Below are 13498 nucleotides of genomic sequence, written 5' to 3'. Positions count from 1 at the left end.
AAACTCTACCTGCTCTTCTATCCTTCCTTCTCCGTCTCCTACTTCCAGAATGTCAGATCTATTTTGACACATTTTCTCAAATTTTACAGAGTTAATAATACATTTTATACTGTTTTTAGCCACTTTATTCTGTTTAGTATAGTTATATGTCTATTCACATAGTTATTGCCAATACTTTCTTCTTTGTGTTGTTCAATAGCATAGTTTATGTAAAGATACTGTTGTGTTTTTTCATTTGTTGATGAATGTTTGGTCTGCTTCTGGGTTGGGACTATTCTATCCAAAGCTTCTGTCCTCCTTTGTGAAGAAACATGAACACTTAATTTTTTGGTGACTGCTTGAGAGTTGAATGGCTCCATCATCAGACAAGTGTATGACCAGCATTTTAAGAATTTGCCAGTACATTTTTCAGAGTGCTTTTTACCACTTTTCATTCTCTTAAGCAGTGAGTTGCTTGAAGCTTCTCCACATCCTCACCGAAGTTTTCTGTGGAGTCTTCAATTTACTCTTCAGAGTTGTGTGGTGCTATCGTGTTACTGGGGCCTGAGTTGTTCTTGTTGGACAAGCCCCATGACTGCACTCTTGGAGTGAATGCTGATTTGATCATGATGTGTTGCCAGTTTTTTATGTTACTACTTTTTATGGTTTAAACCTGCCTGGCATTTTTGTATCTTTGTTGAAAAGGGATCTTGATCTTTGAGAATTATACTTTAATATTAATTTTGTCATGTTTTCTTATGAGGTTAGTGTGGAAGTATCTGATTTTTACCATTTTGCTGGAGTATATACAATTTCTTCTGTGTATATATACTTATATGTATATATACACATATATATTCACACACACTTATATATGTAATATATGAATGAACAGAATTCCTCTAGTAAGGAATCTTGGATTTAATGTATAAATCTTGGATTCAAAGGTAAAAATTCATTACTTTTAAAAATGAAATATTTAAGCTATTTAATTTTTAATTCTTTTTACCTCAAAATTACCCCTTTCTTCTATGAAAATGCAATCATCTTTAAAGGAACAGAGTCATGAACTAAACCCTAACATAAGAAATATTTATATACATGTTAGAATGCTGTTCATGGGAATACGTTTAAAAAGTAAACACAATTCAGTACTTTTCAGACCAATCTATTTTATCAAGTAGTGATTCTTTCTTTATCCTCAGTGTAAGTTTCTGGTCCTTGGGCTTTCTATATATTGGGATTCCTGGAATTAAAATGTGATTTTTTTAAGTGAACGTTTGAACTGTCCTAGTTAAAAAAACCTTCCTGGAATTATAGCTTCTTAATAAACTGAATCTCAAAAGGCATTCTTACTGCCTCTCACTGGCTGTGTGCTCTGCTACAGCGTTATCTTCCCTGTGTTTCAGAAACGATGTGGAATGAGCAGGCACCCACCTACTGAAGTTCTCCAAGTGTCTGGCTTTCTGATGTTTCCCTCCCCCACCAGCTGAATCATTTCATTTTCTTCTATACCTAAGATGCTTCTCTTTCCAAGCTTTCAACCACTGGTAGTCAGACTTGCCAAATATGGGTACGGCCAAATACTTCTGTATTATTCAGGAAAGCATATAATAGTTTTGGCTCATATAATGTCATGTTGAGTCATGCTGTGCAGATTTATAATAAAAATACAGAGCATATTGTATAGTGTTATAAGTAACCATATTTAAATCACTTGAGTATATATAAACTGATATGTAAATTAGAAATTTTGTATGAAAGTTATTGTAATAGTAAGAATCAATCAGTAACCTCTGATAAGGTCATAAGACAATTGCTCAGGGGTATTTCTGACACCACAACGATATTGGTGGTGCTTTGCTTCCTCTTTTAGGAGATAGGTTTTGCTCCAGGAACTGTTGCAAGACATGTCTGTCTGCAGCAGTCTATTCCAAGCATTTGTTTTTCCATTTAATATTCCCCAAAATGAAAGTACAAAAAATAAAGTCAAGGTAATAATTAAGACTTTATGATCTCTGATTTGGCTTAAAAAATCCACTTCAATCTACAGAAGTTAAATCTTAGCAAGTCAAACAGAGAGAGCCTGATTATTTTCATGATAGCAGGTTTTACTAATCATTCCATTAATGAAAGTAGAGAGGAGGATGCTGGGAGCAGAAGGGTTCCAGCAGGTACTGAAGTGATGAGGAAATGAGGGGCCAGGAGTAGGCTTAACCAAGATGAAGTCTGCATGAAAAACCTGCTTGGGAATTTCTGACATTGTAATTCATGCAAAAAAGTTAGTAAGAGGACATATATGACATGTACGAACAGGGGGTGAGCATTTGAAGCTAAAGGTTTAAGTAGATATAGGGACAACAGATTGGGAAAATGAAGGGGTGGAATTAGCAAAAACTAAGGATGTATGAAGTCTTATGAAATGCCACTAGTTTTTAAATCTAATTAAAGATATAATTTTAAACAGAGTTTTGAACAAAAATAGCCCACATTATATATAATGCTACTCTCAAAAAACATAGATCACTAAATGAAGATCTCTCTTTGAGACACAGGTTAGATCTTTATGCGTTACTGACCAGAGAGGCACCAATGCAGGTCATTGCCGTTGTTCTTTGCTTCCCACCATAACCAGATAAGTTCACATTGTGAAGACACCTTAGAGTTTGGTTGAAGGACACAGGACACAGAGAAGCTAACCTTGAACTGACTGTGGAATGTTTCCTACTGACTTAATGGTGTAGTACTGGATGGTGCAATGAAAGTTGCCTAGGGAGAAAAAGCCATCAATGATTATATCCAATGCTGGGCCCCCACATGCTATAATACTAATCTGCTAAACAAGATGTACTCTCCAGTGCAATAGTGGCAATACTGTGTACGGACCTAACTATCTTCCTACTGGACTGGATTTGAGGACTGCTTCACAATAGGGAATTTACACCCAGTACTGTAAACATGTTAAAAACCATGGTTAGAGAGTTCACAGGCTCTAGAGGAGAACATATTGGTGTTCTTCTCATAAATGATCATGTTGCTGAACTGTCTTCTAAATATTTATAGTCACAGGTTTGAGCTGTTCCTGTCTTGGTCAGAGAGGCTTTTTCTTGCACTGACTGATTGATGCAAAGATACATTATTGTACAAAGTGCTGAGAATGAATGCCTGAGTGTTCATCTGTATCCATCCGGTCTCCCAAGACTCAGGAAATATCTCAGAAGAGGGCGCAAAAAGATAAGACGGAGAATGGTGTTGGGGATTTTGCTGTGAAATCATGTGCTCTGAGCATGATGTGGCTGTTACATAAACTTAGAGTAGCTGTGGCTAATTAAACCAAACCTACACACGATCAAACCTATTGGGAGGATTTTGTTACTAGGAATCTTGCCCCTCAAGGGCTTATTGCACTCTTATCTCTTTTTCTTTCTTTATATCTTTTCTGGCCATGAGGTGAGGACTACTTCAACATGCTCCCACCATAATGTTCCCCAAATTTCATGAGGCTGCAAAGTACAGGACATTAAATAGAGAGCTGTTGACTTTGTGGGAGCTAATAGTCTATGGTTAGGAGACACCAATATAGAAACACTATTTGGGGCTTAATATTGAAAGCCTCCAATGCCAGCTCAGGCTGAAGACTATGAATGCTGGATGATGGACAATTTTGGTGGTTGTTAGAGCTGAGGAAGAATTGGGAGCTAGTGTATGAGATACTGGGCACACAGAGAGTAACCACAAGTTTAGGTCTCCATATCATATCAATTACTATGAGGACCTCAACTGTAGGAATGGTCCTAGGAGGTCAGTATGTGGAATGGACCACCAAGGAAGAAAGAACTGATCATGATGCCTAGTGTGGAAACATAGTTTTCATAGGAAGTGAAACCAGCTTATGACATAACATTATCATTTTGGAGACACCAATGAAGGAACACACATGGAAATTTTAGAAACTATTTACAACATTTGGCTGTGGACCATTAACTTCCCATCTGATTAGAAGGAGAGAAATGCTTTTGAACGTCTTATTAGTGAGGCAAAGACAATGTAGAAATAAGACCAACTTTCCCCCTCTTCAGAGAAGACATTGTTCTTGGTGTTTTCATCCTTTCAGAAAATTAATATTGCATCTATCTCAAAGCTAATGAAATAGGTGCAAAGAAGTAGTGATTTGGGACCAAGGAAGTAACCCAGTTGATAAATTGATTGCCATTAAAACATAGGACTTGAGTGTGAAATCCAGAACATATGTAAAACACGTGGGGGCTAGGGTACATATTTGTAATCCTAGAGATAATGCTAGTGAGGTGGAGGAAGATCCCTAGAACTTTCTCTCAATGGACTCTAGATCAGTAAGAAAATGTGTGTGTGAGATATGTGTTTATATATATATATGTATATATATGTTATGTATGTCATATATAAATACATACACACATATATAAACAGTTGAAATATGGCCAACCTGTGCAAATGTCCATGAACACACTTGCATGTACACACTCCTGCATGCACAGAAACATGTACACATATACACACAGGAAGTACTGATTTGTCCAAAGTCAAAGTCTGCTCTACTAGTCTGAAATCACTAGTCTTTGAAATCATCATTCACATACACTTATTATTAATCTGTTTCATCAATGTAATATTCAATCTCCAGGAAAAACTGTAGATAACTCATCCATTCTGATGATATTTTTATATTTTTATAGCTCTACTTATGTTTTATGACTCTTATATTTAAAATAATGCCATATAATGTATATAAATATGTATAAAGAAAGCCTAGAAACAGACATACTAAATTGGCAAAAGCATCAATATAGGAAGAAGAATTCAAGATTGGCAATGAAATTAAATACAATTTATGTCTGATCATTTAGTCATTTATATGGAGAATATATTCATGTATTTTTGTGTAATTAAAATTTAATTTTAAACAAATACTTCTGCTTACAAAATCACTTCCAATGCAGACATGAGAATGATACCAGGAAATTGAATTAAGTAAATGATTAAACAGAATGAGTTTATGAACATCATTTAGAAAACTTGTTTTTATTTCCCCTCAAGCACAAGCAGTTGGGCAAACCTTGTGTTTCTGAGTTTATGTTAGTAGATTTGTAGCATGAGGTGGGTACACCCCAGCAGGCATTTAAGTGCAACTTTTTATTCTCATGGCTGGTATTTGTTTAATCACTTTGCTACTGAATCTAGAGTTTAGAATTTTAAGTAGACTGGATTGGGAGGGAGTACCTGGGATTGTCTTGTCCAACTCCAGTTCTGGGATTCTAGGTCTGCACCTCCACTCCCAGCTTTTATGTGGGCCCATGGTCTTGAATTCAGATTCTTTCAATTGTGTGTCTGGTGCTCTGCCAGTTTCTGCAGTCTTCCTTTTTTCTTTACTGTGTTTTCTCTTAGCTACTTAACTCTCTTTATTTGCAAGTCTCATTTTAAACTGATCACTCACTTTAACTTGCCATAAAATCTTCTCTGTCCCACTACGCTGTACACTAGAACAGGTGTCCGTTTATGTGTCCCTATGGCCCTTACTTCTCACATTGTATACTTTCCTTTAAGTCTCCCCATTGGCTGGGCATCAGAAGCACCAATGAAGTTTCAACACACACACAAATGCTAGGCCTTACCAAAGACATATTGCATTTGAATCCTCAGAATGTACTTGGGTATTTTTATACTCAACACTCAGAATATTATGACAATAATACTCTTTAACAAAGTGAATTGCAGCTTGTGCCCTGATTACCTGCACCTGCTATTTTACTGCTCCTGACAAGTCTTCCTATCCTCCCCTGTAGTTCTGACTTCATGTACTTGCTAGGGTATTCTCATAACGACAGACCTCAACTTGAATTTCCTATTTTTTAAGGATTTTTTAATTTATAAATGATGTTTTCTGGGTCCTAGAAGTCGACAATGGGATGTCTCAAATGAGCCTTGACCAAGTCAACATTCACAAATACTCAAGGCAGTCTTTCATTGCAATTTTTTACTGTCCATTTTAGTTCATCTTCATCCCATCACCATGCCAACCCACATTCAATAGTAGCATTAGGATCAAGACAGAGAATAAAACATTCCATTTTATTCCCAGAGTCAGGTTTTAAAGCATCTCACTGGTTCCTAGATGTTGCACCAGGTAATCAGTATTCGAGGAGATGCTTTTGTACTCAGATTCTTCCGAGAACTTGGTGTTCAAGTTACTTATAAAAATCATGTGCTTTTGCTCAAACACCCATGAATGACCAAGAAGCAGAACATTGTAATGGCAAGAGGAGCTAGAGGCTGGTTCTAAGTTTATTGACTGGTTCTACCATTTGGATGAGTTATGTGCTTTCCCTTTTTTCAGTATTTCTGTCTATAAAATACAGAAAATATAGTGTGAGATCTACTTCATGGAACATTAAAAATATTCAGTAAGTTAATACACATAAAGTGCTTAGGAGATTGTCAAGCACGTTGCTTTAGGAGTATTACTAGTTTACACCCAAAGATTAGGCATTCAACCAAATTATGCAGATGCTACAGAAAAAAGCAGGGATAAGTTAAAGAACCAACTAAATACTGCAAAACAGTCACTTACACTAAACGGGAGAGCATGGAATGATTGTGTATCCTCTGCAGTTAAAAGGATGTGGCTTTCTTATGAGGTTATCAATGAGAGAGACTCTTTTTTGTTTTGTTTTGTTTTTCCACCCTAGGTCCTGGGATTTTGGATTTGTAACTTTGAACTTTTTCTTAAAGAATTCAAGGGGATTCAAATTGTAAAGGAAGAAGTCAAACTTTCATTATTTGCAGATGATATGATAGTGTGTGTTAGTGACCCCTAAAACTCTACCAAAGAACTCCTACAGCTGATAAATACCTTCAGTGATGTGGCAGGTTACAAGATCAACTCAAAAAAAAAAAAATCAGTAGCCCTCCTGTACACAAAGGATAGAGAAGCAGAGAGGGAAATCAGAGAAACTTCACCTTTTACAATAGCCACAAATAGCATAACATATCTTGGGGTAACTCTAACCAAGGAAGTGAAAGATCTATTTGACAGGAACTTTAAGGCATTGAAGAAAGAAATTGAAGAGGACACCAGAAAATGGAAGGATCTCCCATGCTCTTGGATGGGTAGGATCAACATAGTAAATATGGCAATTCTACCCAAGGGAATCTATAAATTCAATGCAATCCCAATCAAAATCCCAACAAAATTCTTCACAGACCTTGAGAGAATAATAATCAACTTTATATGGAAAAACAAAAAACCTAGCATAGCCAAAACAATTTTATACAATAAAGGAGCTTCTGGAGGCATTACCATCCCTGACTTCAAACTCTATTACAGAGCTACAGTAATGAAAACAGCTTGGTATTAGCATAAAAACAGAGAAGTCCACCAATGGAATTGATAGAAGACCTGGATATTAACCCACAAACCTATGAACACCTGATTTTCGACAAAGGACCTAAAAGTATACAATATAAGAAAGAAAGCATCTTCAGCAAATGGTTCCGGCATAACTGGATGTCAACCTGTAAAAGAATGAAAATAGATCCTTACCTATCACCATGTACAAAACTGAAGTCCAAATGGATTAAAGACCTCAATATTAATTTGAACACACTGAACCTGATAGAAGAGAAAGTGGGAAGTACTCTACAACACATGAGCACAGGAGACCACTTCCTATGCATAACCTCAGTAGCACAGACAATAAGGGCACCATTGAATAAATGGGACCTCCTAAAACAGAGAAGCTCTGTAAAGCAAAGGACACTGTCATTAAGACAAAAAGGTAACCTACTGATTGGCAGAAAATCTTCACCAACCCTGCAACAGACAAAGGTCTGATCTCCAAAATATATAAAGAACTCAAGAAACTAGACTTTAAAATGCTAACTAACCCAATTAAAAAATGGGGTACCGAAGTGAACAGAGAATTCTCAACAGAAGAAGTTCAAATGTCCAAAAGACACTTAAGGTCATGCTCAACCTCCTTAGTGATTAGGGGAATGCAAATTAAAACAACTTTCATATACCATTTTACACCTGTCAGAATGGCTAAAATTAAAAGCACCTATGATAGCCTTTGCTGGAGAAGATGTGGAGTAAGGGGAGCACTCATCCATTGCTGGTGGGAATGCAAATTTGTACAACCACTTTGCAAATCAGTGTGGTGGTTTCTCAGGAAATTCGAGATCAACCTACCTCAGGACTCACCGAAGATATGCCCAATCATACTACAAAAGCATTTGTTCAACTATGTTCATAGCAGCACTATTTGTAACAGCCAGAACCTGAAAACAACCTAGATGGCCCTCAATAGGAGAATGGATAAAGAAAGTGTGGAATATATACACATTAGAGTACTACTCAGCAGTAAAAATCAATGACATCTTGAATTTTGCATGCAAATGGATGGAAATAGCAAACACTATCCTGAGTGAGATAATCCAGACCCAAAAAGATGAATATGGTATGTACTCACTCATAAGTGGATTCTAGCTATAAATAAAGGACATTGAGCCTATAATTCATGATCCTAGAGAAGCTAAATAAGAAGGTGAACCCCCCAAAAAACATATAGTTATCCTCCTGGATATTGGAAGTAGACAAGATTGCCACGCAAAAATTGGGAGCTTGCAGGTAGGGGTGGGGTGGGGGTAAGAAGACATGGGAAGAGAGAAGTGAAAAGGGGAGGATGGGGAGAGCTTGGGGGAATGGGAATTTTGGGATGGAGGAATGGTGGATATGTGAGTAGGGAAGTACACATGTTAATTAAGGGAGCCATTTTAGGGTTGGCAAGAGACTTGACTCTAGAGGGGTTCCCATGTATCCAAGGAGATGTCCCCAGCTTGTTCCTTGGGCAGCTGAGGAGAGGGTGCCTGAACTGGCCCTATCCTATAGGCACACTGATGAATATCTTGCATATCACCATAGAACCTTCATCTGGCGATGAATGGAGATAGAGACAGAAACCCACATTGGAACACTGGACTGAGATCCCAAGGTCCAAATGAGGAGCAGAGGGAGGGTGAACATGAGCAAGGAAGTCAGGACTGTGAGGGGTGCACCCACCCACTGAGACGGTAGGACTGATCTAATGGGAGAGCACCAAGGCCAGCTGGACTGGGACTGATGAAGCATGTGATCAAACTGGACTCTTTGAACCTGGCTGACAATGAGGGCTGACTGAGAAGCCAAGGACAATGGCACTGGGCTTTGATTCTACTGCATGTACTGGCTTTTTGGTTGCCTAGTCTGGTTGGATGCTCACTTTTCCAGACCTGGATGAAGGGGGGGGAGGACCTTGGACTTCCCACAGTACAGGGAACCCTGACTGCTTTTTGGACTGGAGAGGGAGAAGGAAGGGGAATGGGAGGGAAATGGGAGGAGGTGGAAATTTTTAATTAAAAAAAAGAAAAAAATCAATGAATAAAAGAAAGAATTTACCTTGAAATTAGCTTTATAAAAGCAATATATTATAAATGATTATAACATCACTGTTAATGAAACACAAAGCCAAACAGAAGAAGAATCCAGGCCAAATTAATGAAATAAGGTTTTAAATGTCCACTGGCTGTTAATGTTTGCCTTTTAACTTAGGGGCTCAGAATAATTTACCACAATCTCATTTTAATTTTTTTGATGGGGAAAATCTTTTAACAACTTCCTAAAATTCTCACATTGCCCTGTCTATGGACATGCTAATTTTTATTTTATCTCATAATAATTTTAATCTTAAAATATAAGGAAGAATTAATTAACTATCCTGATGGGGGAAGAAAACTTAATAGCAGTTTTAATGAGTGTAACCTTAGCAGGATTTGTAATGACCTCCCAAAGATGACGAAGTCACTTATTCTTTCTTTAGAGTCTTTCACATCCTGTGAATAGTTATAAGTCCTGATTGCAAGTGATTAATTACCTCCTGGAAGCCCCATTTCTAACTTATCTTTTTAGCCTAAAACCAACTGCAGCCTGGAAAATTCAGTGTGAGCTCTAAACATGAAAAGGTGGTATCCTGGCCTTTTCTCCCTTATATAGTGGTGAGAAGACATATTTTTACAAATGTCCAGCTAGAGCTTTTATACTATCATCAAGAATAGGAAGTGGGTTACACTGAGCTGGCCTTCAGTGTTGCTTCTACTCACTGTGCAACACCCTTAGGCATTCAGTAGAGAACTTAGGAAGGCCCTATCTTGGCTAGCTTTATGTCATCTTTGGACAAGCTACAGTCATTTGTCAAGGGGGGCTTTCATTTGACAGAATGTCTGCATGAAATTTGCCTGTGGGTAAATCTGTAGTGCATTTTCTTAATTAGTGATTTACAGATGAAGGTCCAGTGTGATGGTTTGAGTGAGAATCCCCCCCCCCCAATAGGTTCATATATTTGTATACTTGGTCTCCTATAGGAGGAGGGCCTGCTTGTTCATCCCAGCTGCCTGGCTAGCTTAGCCCCAAAATAACCACACAGAAACTGTATTAATTAAATCACTGCTTGGCTCATTAGCTCTAGTTTTTTTTCTCATCACTTTTCAAAATTTCTAATCTAGATAGGGTTAAGAATTTTTTGTTCTAGTTCATACAAAATATCCTCCATTTCTTCAGCAAGACTCCCAAAGCTCAGCCCAGTGCTTGGCTAAGGAATCTCTGCCTCTACTTCTACCAATTACTGGATGAGGGATCTATGATGACAATGAGGGTAGTCGCCAATCTGATTACAGTAGATGGTTCAGGCACCCTCTCCACTATTGCTAGGAGTCTTGTGGATTTCTGGGAGTTTTCCTGGTACCAGATTTCTCCCTAACACCTAAATGTCCCCTCTTTCATTACCCCCTCAGTCCTTTCCTGTTGCGGGAACTCCTTCTGCTCCTTCAGCCAATAGGTGCAGATGGAAACTAGACTCGCTGTGTGCCTAAAAGAGGGACATTGCGTGCTGCAGCGCTCAGAGGCACAAGCAGCTCCACCGTGCTAGTGGTGCAATGTGCAAGGCTCAGAGGTGCAAGCTGCTCTGCCATATTGGACTGGGCGTGGCAAGCCTGTTTTTGACCTAGGAATGTCACAGCTTAGATTCTTAAGTACTTACTTAGCGATTTAAAGGCAGAAATCAAAAGTGCTCCTGGATAGTAAAAAATTACAGATTCACAAAAGGATAGATTCAGACATAAAACACCTCTAAATGGATCACAATGTTGGATGACTGTACGTAGGCTTGGGAGAGAGAGAAGAAAAGAATTTAAAGAATAAAGTTAATGCCTTAAAAAAAAGTAAATGCCTTTAAAGTCTTTAAAGAGACAGAGTACAGATAGTTATAGATGAAAAGAAATAAAGAAAAGTAAGCCACATAAAAATGGAAAATTCACAGAGGGTCTGGATTATATATTTTATTGTGTTTTCTTTAAAACTTTTGACTGTAAAGGAGCTAAGTACAAAAAAAAACATTTCATTAAATGGGCTGCTAAGCTGAACTTGCATGTATGTTCTAAAGGTATCATGACTTCCTAATTTGGGTCCAAGGATACGATGCTTTGGAGAGGGTCCTCTTTTGTTTTCACAGAGGATGAGACCCTGTGGATTGCTTCTATCCCAATATGGTATAATAGACCACACCCTCCTGAAAGGTTGCTATGAACACCCTCAAAAAACTACTTCACTCAACGGCCAACTGAGATGAACCTGGCACACAGGTTACACCATGAAAGATCTGATTAACAGCACCCCCATTCAGCACAAAGCAGTTTGGAGAGAAATAACTAAATCCATATTCCCAAATATTGTTTATAAATGTTCTTTTATATTTAAATGGAGAAATGATATAGATATGAATAATTTACATTGGTATAAATTTTACTGTATTGATATAAACTTAAGGTGAATTTTGTTATATGTATATGTATTTCTGACTTTGACTAAGGTATTGTGATTGTTTAGTTCATTTAAAAATATAATATATAATTAGGAAATATAGGTTGTTAAATGGATAATCATCGATAATAGTCAAGCTTGTAGTCATGTTAGTTGGATTTTCTAGATATATAGAGATGTGTTTCATTTAGATAGGCATTCTTCATATCTTTCAAAGACTACAGAATATGGCATTTAATGTTTTAATAACTTAGGGCTTTTCATGACAATGAGATACGTCTGCTCCTGGCAGCATCAGCTACTTCAAGAAGAAGATGGGCATTGAAGAGGCTCCTTATGGAGTTGGTTAGCCATTTGGGCAAGAAACTGCTCTTGCCTGGACTGTTGCATAAACAGAGAAACCTCAGAGAGAGGACTGCTGAACTTGCCTAAAGGTGTGGTAGTCTTTGGGGTTCCTGATTTATGAAAGAGTCTGCGTGATATTTTGAAGGATACAGAAGAAAGTGACTGAACTGTCTTTGGAATTTCCTGCTTCATGGAAAAGTCTGCTGGATACTATGGGCCTGAAGGCTGAAGATTGATGCCCCAAGGTACAGAGGAACTTTGAGTGTCTCTGTCATTTCTAGAGATTTGGAAGTTGCTTATTTCTTGTTTACTTAGGTAATATTATATCCTTCTGGAGTCTTTGATGGAGTTGAAGAATGGATAGATAGTTATAGTTTTCATTAGTTATGATAAAAGATAAAATAGATATAAATATTGTGACTGTAATTCTTGCTTTATAACTGTTTTGCTATATGTAATTGTACTATGTTAAAATGAAAACCTTTCTTTTTGTTTAAACAGTTAAAGGGGAAATGATATAGGAGGGTCATCTGTCTAGGTGTTACTTTCATTGGCTAATAAAGAGACTGCCTTAGCCTTTTAATAGGGCAGAAAATTAGGTGGGTGGAGTAGACAGAACAGAATGCTGGGAAGAAGGAAACTGAGTCAGACACCATAACTCTCCTCTCTGAGATGGACGCAGATTAAGATCTTTCCCAGTAAGCCACCACCTCGTGGTGCTACACAGATTAATACATATGGGTTAAAGCAAGATGTGAGAATTAGCCAATAAGAGGCTGAAACTAATGGGCCAGGCAGTGTTTAAATGAATACAGTTTGTGTGTTGTTATTTCCGGGGTTAAGCTAGCCATGCAGGAGCCGGGCAAGACGAAAAGCAGGCCTCCAAGCTAGACAGACTAGACAATCAGTGAGTCAGTGTAAGCCCTTGTATGCATGTGTTTGTGGTCTTGTATACTCATTCATACATATCAACATCGGCCTCTGATCTCCATAGATCCACATGGGTGAAAAAACCTTCACACATGGTTGTACCCACACATATAACACACACTTAGCTGTTAAAAATTCCTTTTATCTTTCAATTTATTGGATTGATACTTGGGTAAGAAAGAGAAATCATAAAAGATGAATTCATACATGTTTATAATATCTACTGAAAAATGAATGCTTTTGCAAAGAAATGCAGAGATTTAGGACACTTTGTACGTTATTGTAACAGACATTGGAATATAATATACTAAAGACATATATTTTAACTTTTTGAAAAAAATTAAACAAAACGAACAA

Source organism: Alexandromys fortis, unplaced genomic scaffold, assembly GCF_014885135.2.
Source record: "Alexandromys fortis isolate MF-2015 unplaced genomic scaffold, M_Fortis_MF-2015_v1.1 scaffold_12, whole genome shotgun sequence".
Classification (NCBI taxonomy): Eukaryota; Metazoa; Chordata; class Mammalia; order Rodentia; family Cricetidae; genus Alexandromys; species Alexandromys fortis.
This window is presented reverse-complemented; position numbering follows the sequence as displayed.